Source organism: Oreochromis aureus, linkage group 13 (assembly GCF_013358895.1).
Source record: "Oreochromis aureus strain Israel breed Guangdong linkage group 13, ZZ_aureus, whole genome shotgun sequence".
Taxonomy (NCBI): Eukaryota; Metazoa; Chordata; class Actinopteri; order Cichliformes; family Cichlidae; genus Oreochromis; species Oreochromis aureus.
The window spans coordinates 27160335-27174949 of record NC_052954.1 but is presented as its reverse complement, the minus strand read 5'-3'; the positions used below and the strand labels follow the sequence as shown (position 1 = coordinate 27174949).

General features: G+C 40.0%; 1 long non-coding RNA gene across 1 annotated transcript in view; it reads right to left on the bottom strand.

Annotated features, from left to right (window-relative positions):
• LOC120443299 overlaps nucleotides 1-14427 on the bottom strand; it is a 54771-nt gene extending 40344 nt beyond the window's left edge. The window contains exon 1 of the long non-coding RNA XR_005615325.1: nucleotides 14355-14427. This is a non-coding gene — a long non-coding RNA (uncharacterized LOC120443299). The remainder of the gene's footprint in view (nucleotides 1-14354) is intronic.
• Between the last annotated feature and the right edge of the window lie 188 nt (nucleotides 14428-14615).

Here is a 14615-nt window from a genome sequence, read left to right as displayed (position 1 = left end):
ACTCATTTAAAGTAGAAGTGAGTAATAGCTGTCTGAGGGAAGGCCGTAAAGCTGTGTGAGAGCGTATGTGTGTGTGTGTGTGTGTGTGTGTGTGTGTGTGTGTGTGTGTGTGTGTGTGTGTGTCTGTGTTTTATCGTATTCTGTCATTGGGGTATGGAAGAAAGGGAAAAGAAGAAGGAGAAAGCGACGAAGGAGGAGAGGGAGGAGAAAGAGTTTTCAATTTACTGAGCACAAGAGAGCATGAGGAAAATGGAGAGGAAGTGCAACCAAGGTAGAGCAAGAAAAAGGAACAATTTAGAGAAGAGGGTGAAGGATAAGCAGTAAAAACTCATTTTCCATACCAAACAGAATTCATTCTAAAGCATTTCTGCAAACGCAACCCGTTTCACCTACACACACTCATACATCACCTCCCTGCTTTCGCAAACAAACCTCAAACCCCCTTTTCTCTCCCCTCCTTCATCTCTCGCTCTCTCTCCTCTCCATCCCTCTATCCCTCTCAGGTCATCAGCGAGCGAAGCCACAACAAAGGGGGGCCGTTGCCGCGGTGACCTTGGCTGTGACATCATGTGGCGGCAGAAAGAAATGAAGCCATTAGGCCGAGGCAGCACTTGCCCATAAATCAGACTGTTTCCAATAAGCTGCCTTAATGGTCATCCATCACCCCGCCAGCCAGCGCCCTCCACACCCAACAGCCTGGGGAACGGCCACAGGGACGTGGAGAGGAGGAGGGGTTTGAAATCTGGGAGAGTTGGAAGGAAAGAGTAAAAAGACGAGTAGAAGGGATGTGGGAAATACAGTAAGATGAAGAACCAAGAGGAGATAAGGGAGTACAGTTTGTGGGAGTATGTTTTGCTGCTCTCTTGTTCAGGTCACTGCAAAAGAAGAAAATTCTGATCTCAATCAGGCCTACCTGGTTAAGTAATCATTATAATTAAAAAAACACAATAAAAGGGGAACGATAAGGGGCTTAATAAAAGACTCATATCAGTCTAAATAAGGTCATGGCAATTTTAAAGGGGACAGAACATGGAGGAAGAGGAAAGAAAATCAGTAGCGTGTTAAAAAATAAAATTATAGGTGAAGGGAAATAAGGAGACGAGACAAGGAGCGGAGGGTGATTTGGCGAAGGGCTAAAAATGGGACAGATAGGGAGACAAACAACTCAAATCAATTGAAGACAATAGGAAGAGAGGCTTAAAGAAAGGCAGCGGTGGAGAGTTCAGATTTAAAAAAAAAACAAAAAAAACAAAACAGAACACAAGGCTCGAGAGAACTGCCAAAACCAGGAAAAGACAAAGTAGATACTCAATGAGATGCAAGGGGAAAGAAAAAGATTAAATTTCATGAGAGAGCAAGAATCTGTAGATGAGGGCAGAAGTAAGAAACTGATAAAAAAAGGATTATCAATAGAAGAAATAAAAGAAAAAATAATAATTATAATATTTCACCGTTAGGCTAGCACATTAACTCTTGCTATTAACTCCTGATAACCACATTATCAGCTAATTGTGTTGTCAATAACAATAGATATTCTGTAGTTTCAACACCACCACCCGAGTGGGACAAGATCTGCATAATCTGTGGGGAGGTTGTGGTAAGTTGTGGTAAGTTGTGGTTAGGCAAAAACTGCTTTGGCAATGAACGCTGAACCTGGACGATCCACATGCTGTGGTATCTTATTACTGAAGTGCTGCATTATCCTTTCAGCATCACAGTGGCCTGAAATGTAGGATTTTTGCAGTGATCGATACAAAACTGTTCAATCAAGAAAATTCCTTTAATTCTCAGAATCACAGATCATATTTGATCCAGAGGGGTCATTTGTTAGTAGTGTAATTAAATCAATCATACAATTATGTCATGCATATTGTGACCTACTCTTATGGCCTTTAGCTGCTTAATTGCAGTTTTCCAACCACTTTTCCTTTGCCTCAGTGCAAACGTGTCCACTACCTAAATGACCAGTAATATTCTTATCATTAATAAGCAATATTTAGACAATCTTTTTCCACTTTTCTTGTTGATGTGTTTCTGTCTAATTTGATTTAATTTTCTTTTATATAATAATTTCTTTCCTCCGGGTGCAGTCTAATTTAATTAAATTTATTTATTTCAACTCAGCTGACAGAATTTTATTAACTGCACGATTTGAAAAGTTAGAAAATATTAATTTGACAATTAGATGGAAAATTCTAGATCTTGGACAAACTCACATAGCAGAAGTATATCACATGAAAACATGCTTGTGCTGTGGAAACGTCAATGTGTGCCAAACCTCAAACCCCTGGTAGCTAACCATAGCTGCAGGAATTACTTCACACACTCCCAGGACTCATGTCATCAGGAACCTGGTGTAACTAGCCCATTTTTTACCCTATACCACACCAGCCTCTTGCTGAAAGGTTCAATCTAAGCTACGGTGCCTGGAGCCTGCAATTGTGGTACATCAACCTTACTTTCTCTCATTGGTCTGTTGTTTGGTTTTCCTTTCTTACTTTCTGTATCCTTACTCAACGTTTCATGATCTTGCCTTTTTTTCACCCCTAAATGTTCTCTTGTATTCTCTCTTCATATTTTATTTATTTCCCTTCTCTCTCCACTTTTTTCTTTTCACTCTCTGCTAGTGTATGTGTGTATGTGTTGACCATAGTGCCCATTTTGGCCAAAATCAACTCACTGAGAAGTCACTTTACAACCCGTGCTCTTACGAGCCCTGTAAATGTAAGCTGAAAAATGATGTGTGTGGCGCGACTCGCCTCTTAGGTTTCCCCAAGTACAGCGGCCAAATTGTTTTCGCTAGGCACTACGAGAAGCATTATCCATCATTTTGAATGAGCTCTGTAATTGGGATTATAAGAGCAAAAGTGCAAAAATTGACTTTGAGAGTGATAGCATTACAAGTGGGCCTTTCAGATGAAATCACAGGCCAAGTGTGTACAGTATACTAGTGTTTTGGCTAATGTTTGGTTAACCCTACTTAACTCTGGGTGAATGTATGCCCACTTTAAGCACTACTACTTTCTGCAGTTGTAGTGTCTAAAATATATTAATTAAAGCAATATTTTATAAATGTGCATTAATGACATGATGACAGAATGAAAGAAATCCTTTCACCTTTCACTTAGTGACAACAAATCCACCTGCAATGATATCACGTTTTATAGAAAACATGAAGAGAATCTCACAAATCATGCAATCATAATTAAAGCACAAAATTACAGAACAAAATACTCAATGTCCACCTGAACTTACTCGGGGTATCTGAATACGTGTTTCCATTCTCTGTGTATTTCTTTGTGTACATGTACGCTGCTTCAGTGTGCCCGATTTCGCCATAGACATGTATTTATTGTGAGTGCTATGTGGTAGAGTGTGTATACAGAGCAGGGAGGCAGATAAACACCAGCCCAGCAGGTGCTATTTTATTCATGGTGGGTAATCCCTGCTCTGCACCTCCTTAATCTGCTGCCTTAAAGTGTTTGCCCTCTGCAGTTCACAAATTCTCTGACTTTCACTTTATTGCTCAGGCTATGTACTTGAAGTCCAGTTTTGATTTCTACTCTGCAATGTAACAAATATCTGATGGCTTGTAGCTGAAATGTATTTCTGCTTGTAGGCAGAAGGTCATGGAACAAAATCTTCATAACTGATGAAAGTCACTTCCTTCATATGAGACTTATATTAAAACACTCAGAATATGCCCATTGCTCTCATTTGGTCATTTTGTGGCAGTATATGCCATTGTTAACTGTATTGCATGTTTAAAATGGTATATACATAGACTAATACACATTTTTTTTCTAAAGAACATGGAACTATACTGAATCAATTCAGAAAAGCCTTCAAAATAAGAGCACTTAGCACTTTTCTTAACAAAGTTCTTCAAGGGAGAAATAAAAAAAAAAAAAAATCACAGAAATAGTGTCATTAAAAATATGCATTATGGTCTAAATAATGAATCAAGATCTGCAGCCCGGCAAACCCAAACACAAGCATGGAAAGACCGGCTCTCCGAAAACAGCATGCGCCTGAACATCAAGAAGACTGAGTACCTTGAATGCGGCCCCCAGACCAACAGTACCATCACTATCGACGGCGAGCCGCTGACTAAAGTTGCCCAATTCAAGTACCTCGGGTCCCTTGTCACCTTGGACTGCGAAACTCTACCAGACGCCAGACTCCGTGTCAACACAGTGTGGATGAAGTGGCATCAGGTGAGTGGAGTCTTATGTGACAAGAGAATGCCAATCTATCTTAAGGCGAAAGTCTATAAGTCGATTGTGCGCCCAGTGGCACTCTACGGGTCAGAGTGCTGGCCAGCGACGACCAAACACGAACAAGCTCTCCACACCATGGAGATGAAGATGCTGAGGTGGCCTCTGGGTCTCGCACGACTTGACCGAGCGAGGAACGAAGATGTCAGGAAACAATGGGGAGTGACACCGATCGCAGACAAGATGCGAGAGGCGAGACTCCGATGGTACGGCCATGTTGTCCGTAGCGATAAAAATTCCATCGCAAAGACAGCCCAGCAATTAGATCTGGATGGAAACAGACCACAAGGAAGACCAAAAAAACGCTGGATGGACCGAATCAAGGATGATATGAAGGCTGTGAATGTTACACCAGAAGACGCCCTTGATAGGAAGAAGTGGAGGAAGGCATGCAAGATAGCGGACCCTGCGTCACGGGATATAAACCGCTACGAAGAAGAATCGAGATCTGCACTTTCATTGCAAATATCACCAAGCTACTATTTGAGATGAAGAACCTATTTTTAGAGGTTGATTTCTTGATCAGGTATTCTGATTAACTATTAAGTTATATGATCCATCATTTTGAAAAACTGAAGCCTCAATTTGAAGATGTACATGATAAAAATGCATTAGATCTTCAAACTAGCTCATGAGACACTGATGACAGTGAATGTCAGTTCCATAAAGCATGTTCTGTCCGGCATGCAACCAGAGCCTTGCAGAACTCGGAGTGAAACTCATCCTAGGACACAGCCATCAAAGACTGTATTGAGTAACCTTCATTCTGCTGATGGGCAAGTTGTCCTCCTGTTACCCATGCAAACTCCTGCAAACACAAACTGTTGCTTCAGCTACTACCAAAGCAGTTACTGGGACTGTTTGCAAAGTCTCAGAACTAAACCACATTAGACTTCTTCAGCTTCATGGCTCTTTTTACTTCTGGTGTCCACCATCTGGTTCAGGGGTTCCCAGACAGGCGCAATAAGCTTAGGCCTAGAGCTGTGTGCACTCGGCATTGGAACCATGGCCCAAGGCGTATCTGGGCTCAATTTACCCAAAATCTTTCAGAGTGGTGTTGAGTCGCCCATCTGATGTAGTCATCAGATGGGGGACCTTCCAGACCTGTGGAAGGCTGGGAACTGAGGTATGGTAATAACAGAGGCTGTTCCCCTACCTAAAGACACAACCTTCTCCTCTCCTCCTCTATACACCTCCTCTTCAGGAATAGATCCACCCCCAGGTTACACCCTCTGATGTGGACAACTTCAGCGTGGATTAAAGTCCAGCCCCTACACAGGAGATTTGTTTGAGACCCATCCTGTACATTGAGGGAAGCTTGACTATACTTCCTTTAAATCTCTAAGATTTAAAGTAGGTATCCTCATAACTGAGGATTCATGTTCTCCTAGGGCCAGTTCAGGCAGCCTGGGACTGGACCGCCAAAGCCTCTGACACCTAATCCACAAAGCTCTGAATCTGCAGTTGATGGGTTGACCCATGTGGCTTGTTTGCTGCCCATGAAGTAGCGCCTGGCCACAGGCATTTTCCAGCAAGGCTCTCCTGCAAGCCTTGCTTCAGGGTGGGGCCCTGGGAGCAGTGTTCCAGGTGAGGCTGGTGGCTGTCTAGATGTTTTCTTCAGAGTGCTTTGAATTGCACTCACTCTGGCCCCTTAAGCCAGTATTTTTTAGGACTCCACCAGGGGCTCATTACCCCAAATTACATAGCTCCTGGGATCACTCAGGAGCTATGTAAGCCATGTAACCCTCCACCATGATAATGTGCCAATTGACATCTTTGATCAAGTCAGTTTATAAAATGCTACTTGTCAGTCCACCAATTGATTATTTAACCAACCTTTTCACATAAAATGACTTGTGTGAAAATGTTAGCAAATGATTCACATTTCCTATTCTTACATGCTTTTATACTGACACAAATACAAACATTTATATTACTTATGTTGCTTCCTCGGCGAGCACCTTCGAAAAAACAAGTAGTCTTGTCTTATTTGCCCCCACTCTCCCAAATATACTTTATACTACTTTCTAGGCACTTGTATTCAGTTATCATCACTAATTCACTCTTTGTTCCTCTCTTTCTCACACACACCCACATACACACACACACCCTCACACACACAGGGGACCTCTGTGGCCTTTCTCAGCTGGTACCAAGCCCCATATGCTCTAACTCCTGTTGTTATTGTTGTTGTTCAGCTCCCTGGCTCATTTGACGTGTGGACCCATGACAGTGTCCAGGACCCCTTCCAAGTCTTGCCTGGTACCACTTTGTGTGTGTTTGTGCGTGTGAATGTCTAAGAGAGAGAGAGTAGTGAGTAGTATAGTGTGTGACTGGTCTCATGCTGTCTATTTCAAGTTGTGTTCACTCTTGTGTCTACGTATTATCAAGATGTGTGTGGCTATGTGTATTTGAAAGCAAAGTACAGAATATGCCACATGGGGCAAGTATCAGTGGTAAATGCAGGCCTAGTTAATTTTATTTTCATATATGTGAAGGTTTGAGGTTTTGGCACACATTGACATTTCCACAGCACAAATATTTAAAACAATCCTTATTTTCAGGTCTGTTTTCAGGTTATATTCAGGTCTGATACTTCACATTTGACACTAATGAATTTCAATGATTGTGAACATGATACAATACACTTACTGGGCTGTTTTCCATGACCTTTTTTAGTTTTTGTATGTTTCTTTCATACACAGAGAGAGACATAAACAGACTGTAGAGTGTCAACACAATATGATCTTATAAATGACACTTTAGAGCAGAAAATATGTCATTTTCTTTACTTGATATATTATTATTTGTTATACTTGTTGTAATTTCTATTGGCCTCTTGGCCAGGTATCCGTTTGTACATATACATATATATATTTTATTATCTACATCTCTATTTACATAAGGTAATATATTCATAAAAACACAAGGAGGTGGATCTGTACTTTGTGACGTGACTTTTAGTCATCTTAGCCATCTGTCCACTAAGATTGCTGCCCACATTGCTTTTCTACAGTCTGATGAGCTATAAGGACATTATCTCCACTTAGCTCTCGCCACTTGGCAACTGCAAGAACCATAACAACAAGTCCTTATGAAACCCACTTAAAGCCATAGCTTTTTTTCTGCCTTTGGAACACGAGGCAACATTCCTATGGGTTTCTAGACCTTACTTCTATTTTGGTTGTACCAAGACATCCTCCTCTAAAAGCCTTCGGTTTTCATTGCTGTAGAAATGTATTCAGGGAGACATTTATCAGTAAGCTGCCTGCCACTGGAGACTGCATTGGCGGCCATTTTACAGGCCTGGTCAGGGAACACAGGAAAGGGGAACTTCACTGCAAGAGAATGACATTTACATGTATATTTACATTTATTCACAGCTGTTGCAGAATGGAAGCAGCCCCAAGCGAGGGAGCGGGAAGACTAGAAAGGTCACAGCCTGGTGTATGCATTAAGCCTTTATTAGTTCTGCGCATTACCATCGCCTACAATTCAGAAATGTTTTATCTGTTAGTTTCAACAAATGTGTCGTTGGCGAGTCTCATTTTCTGAATTCTAAACTTAGTCATAGGCTGAAGAATTTGGTCATCTCCACAATGTTTTTCAAAGCAAACAATAAAGTGGTGCTTTGCCACAATAAGAGGAAAAGAGACATAACCAGTTCTGAAATCTAACTGTCTGGACAACTAAACCAAAAGTATAATTTTTATGACCCAAGTAATTATTTCACTTAACTTTAATGTGTCATTTCATATAGGACATAAATAAAGAAATGATGGGATGAAGCAGCCTCAGATAGACAAGAGATGTTGGTTTTATTTTGTGGGGTTTTTTTTATCACTCTGAAGCTTCTGCTCTAAAGTGTCATTTCACTGAATTTTCTTAACATACAACAGTAACCAAAAAAAAAAGAAAAGAAAAAAAGAAAACAGATCACTAAGTAGAGTCAATGCAAAATGCCTGCTGTGTTTAAGTCTTAGATGTGATGCTCATTTCCCTCATTTAATGTGTTAGATTACATAATTACTTCTTTCCTACAAAGAACTGCAGCTGTGATAATTCCTTGTTAATTACATTAGCTAACACTTTTTTTTAATTTAAATAATTCTCTCAAATAACATCTTATCTCCAGAGATGCACATGGCAATGATTCAATTACACAGAAAGATGAAAAAAAACGATTTAGTGTCTGCGAAAAACCTTTTATACCATCAACGGTCAATAAAAGGTATATTTATTTGATCTTATGCTGAACTTTTAATGTCAGTGTGCCTCCATTCTGCGTCTAACAATAGGCACTGTCAATACCTGAGCAGAAAACCTCCTGACAAAATGATAAATGACATCTTCCTACAGATTCATGCACATGAATACAATGCACAAACACACATCGTGTTTTTTTATCCACACATATGCATATGAAATACACCTCCAGGAGGTTCCCTTCAAAATTATCTTTGGCCAAGACGCTGGCCTTGGAAACCACATCCACCTTCCTATACCCCCCAACCTCTAAACTCCCCTTCATGTCCCTCTCAGGAGCCAAAATGGCGTCCATAAATCAAGGAGCTAGATGTAATCTGCAGTGTCCAGAATGCAAGAGGCGAGGCTGCAAAGCATAATGCGACTGGTTCTCCGCTGTCATTCAGATGCAGGCAGCAGCACAGCGAGCCTTGCCTGCACCTGATAAGGGTGTGCTCAGAGTGAGCTATAAATCACAGATCGTGCCAAGGGTTCCTCCACTGATTTCACAGAAGCAGAGACAGAATGTGTGAGAGGCAAAGAAAGGAGAAGAATCAAGTACAAAGAGTATGGAGAAGGTGATTCCAAATAATCTTTGGTGATAGATGGCCAAGGATGAAGATGAAAATATGAGGAAAAGTAGAGACGGAACACATTAGAAAACAAAATGAGAAGAGAATGCCAAGAATGAGAAACTGGGTGGAAGGTAGAGAATACAAGGAAGAGGAGGGAGAGAAGGAGGGAGGGAGTGAATGATAGATCGGCAATTTACTCCCTATCTCATCTGGCAAGAAGTTTCTCCACACAAAAGGCCTGACCTTCAGGAAATAAACACCTTGCTCTCCCAGAGAGCTCTGCTGATGTCTGTGCTGCATGTCAATTTCATCACTAGGTCTCAGGACAGCACTAAGATGAATACAATTTGGGGAAAACAAACTCTTCTATCTAAACTACTCTGTTAGAACTACAACTATTCCGATGCTTTAGTGAGTGTGTGTTAAACCCGTGGACTGTTTTGAAAAGGTCTAGTATAATATTTTCACCACCAAGTCCTTCGATTTAAATCCCACAAGAATATTCTTGTTGACATGATTTACAAGCACCTTCTATTACAAACCACTACAAATCATTTTTAGATGTGTTGGAGCACTTCTGACCTGAACTGATGAGAAGCAAATTGGAAACAAAAATGGTCTCCCAGTCAAAAATTCACTATATTCCTTTTATATCTTCTATTAAACATTTATCTACTCTTGTTTTTTAAATTTTTTTAATTCAAACCAGAAGTCAAAGAGAACATCCTGACAATGAACATGCACCAAAATTCCAAATGGTCTAGTTTAAAATTCACCTTTTAACGAACAATTTAAAAATCCACTTTCCCCACTTCAAATCCTGTAATGACGGCAGAGAAAAATCCTTCAGTGGAGTGTGATCTTTCCTCTTCCATCTCTAAAAGTGATTTAGGTCTTTGTGTCTCATCCTAGTCAGTCTACCCCATCGCTCCACCTCGAGTGGCAGCTCTCACTCACCCTAGCCGCTATTCAATCAACCCCTTATTCCTTATTCATATGCTAACCCCTATAGCAGAACCCCTTTGGCCAAGTGTACTGTGAGATAGATGTTAACATGTGTAATCCCCTATTAACGCACACAAGACAACGTATCCTCCACGGACACCCTCTCTCCCCGTGGGATTTGCCCTGTGAGAGAGGAGGGGCTGATGGGTAATGGTTCAGAGAAGCTCCCCTCTGTTTCAAGGCATTCTCCCTCCTGCCTCCTTCCTCTACATCTATGGTGTATGAGCTGAGGTCACTGGGAGTAAGTGTGCTTGCTTGGACGATTTAACTGATACGGAAGAGCGTTGGCGTTTATATGGCATTTATTCATATTGATCCAAGCCCTAAAGGAAGTGCGTTGATTTGTAGAAAATATAGTCAATTAAATGCTTCTAATTAAATTAAGCAGGTAATGTAAACATTACCTTAGTAGGACCCAAATGTGATTCCTATTTGGTAAACCTATATATGGAAAAGTCTGTGAAATGTCTTTATTACACATGAGTAAATGCTAGCATTGAAAAACCCTGCAGCACAATGTAGTTTTTATGGGACTGACAAGGTTGTTGATTTATAGCCCTGATCAAAATAACTGTATCATTTTGCCAGTTTATTAGATGTTGATTTAACAATAAAATAATTTCAAGACTGTTTTCTTTGAGCCACTGGTGTCACAAAATACACACAAGATTCAATTCTCAGGACTACGGTTGGTGTTCTGTTTGGGAGCTTTGCATTTTGTTTTAGGCCACAGACCAGTTTCTGCTTTATTGACTCCATTTGATTAGGTTATAGTGCCAAAACTGACTGGTTCAGAAGCAAAACAGGCAAAACTGACTGAAAGTCAGCAGCAGTAGGTCAAATTCAAATCTGAGCAAGTTAGTTTGAATGGTCATCAATACATGCAGAGCAGGAAAGGAGAAAGGTACAACAGTGAGTGTCTACAGCCATCTGTAACACACAGTGGGGGCTCTGTCACAGTTTGGTGCTGCATGTTAGCCAGCGGTGTTAGAGATCTTTTGAAATTTAACAGAATTATGAACACAGAAAAGGGCCATCATATTTTGATCCACCGTGCAATACCAGCTTGTTAGAATAGTACAAATTCTGTTTTTGACTTATACCCTGCATTTCTATTTATGCGTGCACATTTTGATAAATTGCTGCACCTATTCGCCATTTTCCTAGCAAAATATAAAGACATGAGATAGCTCAAGAATTTTGCACAGTACTGTAACTCAAAGAAGTCAAAGGTTTCTGTTTATAAGCATCTCAAGGGCAACACCCACCAGTAGTTTGTGACGTTTATAAAAAACACCCACTGTTAGAACTGTCAGGACCAAGATGAGGGTCACTGTTTCAAGATAACCCACTGTTATATTATTCAGCACCAGCCCTCTTGAAACAGCCCAGTGTCCTACAAATTACAAACACATTTGACAATTACCCAACCTCACAATTTTCTCCTGAAAAATGAGTTACCATTCTGTCACAAACAGGCAGTTAACATTTGGGTTTCCATAAACTATAATTGAAACTCTCCCCAAACCTTAACAATGTGTTTCAGCATTATAACCATGCCTTAAAAATACGGATTTCCATTTATTAAAAATAATAATACTTTATTACTACCTGGATAAGAACATCCTATCTACACCTTGATCCTGACTGTTTCTTATGTTTGTGCTGTGAGCATATATGTTTTCTGGGAAGCAGCAAAATAATACATATAAATATTTTATAATGACTATACTGTATTTGTGAAAAGTTATCAGAAGCCTAATAAATAAAAGTAAAAAAACAAATAGCAATGATTTTTACACATGAAAGACTACACGTCATCTACACTCAGGAAGAGTTAAGCATAAACAGCGGTGACATCATCTTTGTGGACTAAGTGGCTGTTTTAGGTTGGCCTGTATGTGCATGGGATGTGTACGCATGCCTCATTGAATTTCACATTATGTACTCTAATCTGTCCAGAGAATTACAAAGGAAACCTTAGACGGAAGACCTTGAAAAGTTTTGTGACTTTTTTGTGAGCTGGTTCTCTTGAAATGGTTTCAAAGTGCAGGCAGACACGTTTCTGAGAGAAGGTGCTGATAAACTTTGCTGCTTGGTGGTTGTTGTTGGGTTTTTTTTTTTCTTTTCAGAGGAGCTGTATGGGCTAGCAATAAGATGCATTTCATATCTGAGAAAATTTCCTTAAAAATGTTGAGTGTTTTACATTTCTGGATGTAGATATGGGAGTAATTTCCACAATAACAGAAAGAAATGCTAGAAAGTGTTCAAAGCTCCAGAGGTTTTGTGGTGCAATGGACTCTAAACACTCCCAAATCCATTTCAAGTGACATCAACAAAAAAATCTAAGGGTGTTACTCCTTCAAGCTGCCAAATTTCTTTCCTCTTTCCCATTATCCCTCCCTTATTCTCTCTGGAAATGTGAAATTAGCTGAAACATGAGGACAATTACAAGAAGGCCTAGCATAAAGGCTGGGGGACTGGGAAAATAAACTGATCACAGACCCCTGAACAAATCTGGTTTACTTTACAAAGCCTCCTCTGAACTCCTGCCAACGTTTCCCCCGTCTAGAAATGTTCTCCCAGAGCAGCTTCGTGTTTACACCTTGAAAATCGCTGCATGATCAAGAGGGAAGAGACTCCGATGCATTCCCTTCCTTTGTTCTGACAGAGGACGCTTGGCTGCGAATTGTACCTCAAAAGTAACATTAGAAATATCTAATTGGCTAAAAATATGCAAGTAATTCTTTTGAAGTTTTTTTTACCCCGTTTTTTTTGCTTTTAGAGCTCTCGGCTATTAACATCAAATGTGTGGGAAAACACACCCAGTAAGCTATCATCTTTGGTGTCTCTTACTTAAGAATAGATCATTTTTTTTCAGCACCAAAGATCACCGAGGCATTATATAGCTTTTCTCATTACTGCGTTTTCCAAACAGAGTGCAAGGGGCAGTAGTGCATGGCTGAATTATTCAGGGATAGTATTCAGGGATAATGGTTGTAGGCCTGATGTGTTATGCTGCACAGCTGTAAGGGGGTCCTGTGAGAGACATCAGAGGACTGTCGTTCATGTAAACTGATTTTTATAACTGTGACTGCTTTTTGTCAGTACAAAACTAAAGGACTTTATCTTCACTGGAAAAAAAAACAAACCAAATACTTTTAATTGCAGGATTAAGCTCTTTTGGGACACTTAGCATCTAGTGACTGATCTTTAATGAATATGACTTTAGTGGTGACTAATATAGCCCAAAGAAAACTGTTATTTCCGTGGGAACTCCCTGTTCTTCTACAGGCATACACAGAATGAATAAAGTGGGAACAACAGCAGCAACACATCAGTTCAGCGACTGATAAAATTAGACACCAGAAAAGATGGATAAAAGTGAGTTTCAAAGTGGCTCGCAGGAGCTGTAAGCAACTTAAAGCAACTTAAATAATTATTACTATATGAAATGCATAGTAGGGCATCAGCTGGCAAATGCAGCTGAGGTCTTCTTAACTTCTAAGAGTCTCTATTTACTCAAAAGCTGGAACTGGACTTCTTTATTCCCAACTGAACCAGGTTAAGTTTTTGAAATATATAAGAGGTTAAATGAATGTTCAAAAGGTAACACAGTTGCTGATACTTTTTCACAATTTGCTGAATCCTTAGACAGCAGGGTTAAATATTTATTGGCATGATTGCAAATGAAGCTTCAAGGTTCTCAAATGACATACATTTCCACACGTATACACAGAACTATTTAAATAGCCAAAGAGTCATAAAGTTTAGTGTGCGCATTTATACTCTCATGAGGACAAACCCAATACATTTCAAACACTTGCCTCTCTCTTTATCTTCAGGCCAAAGTGTAACTTTTCTACACAAGTTTTCTCATAACATAATAGTCATGCATGCTATTAATCACATAAATTCTCTTGGGAAAGTTAAAATCCAAAAACAAATACTTGCCCTGATGAATCTGCTTGCTAAGTGACTAAAAGATCACCTGAAAACTAGTTTCTTGGCATATTTTATGACTAGATATAATTAGTTTCTCTTGTTATTATCGTGTTGTTGTTTAAGCTAACCTTTGTTAGCTCTTTGTTATGACTAGGAGACAAAAGGTACTTTGAGGTAGGTTAGCTGGGGTGGCAGCATATGGCTTTGGTCATGGTACAAAACCTACAGTGTCTGCCATATGTGAGCGCATTTTGTATGCTCAGCCTATACAGCCTTAGAGCTTAATGGCTATAACAATTATACATACCTCCTCTGATCTTGTATCACAGAAGACTTGGTTTCACTCCAGCATGATTCAATCAGCTGCAACATGTCTGCCGTCTCTGAAAAGATAAATTATGCCATTACTGTTCTGAACTGCAGCACTGTGCTCTTGAAAAACTGTAGAGCTACACTGAGCTTTAAAGGAAATGTCACTAATTACCCCGCTTTTGTTTAGGATAATATTGTTAAGTCATTCATCATTGCAAGGCGTTCTGCTCCAGCTGCAGAATTATGAATAGGCATG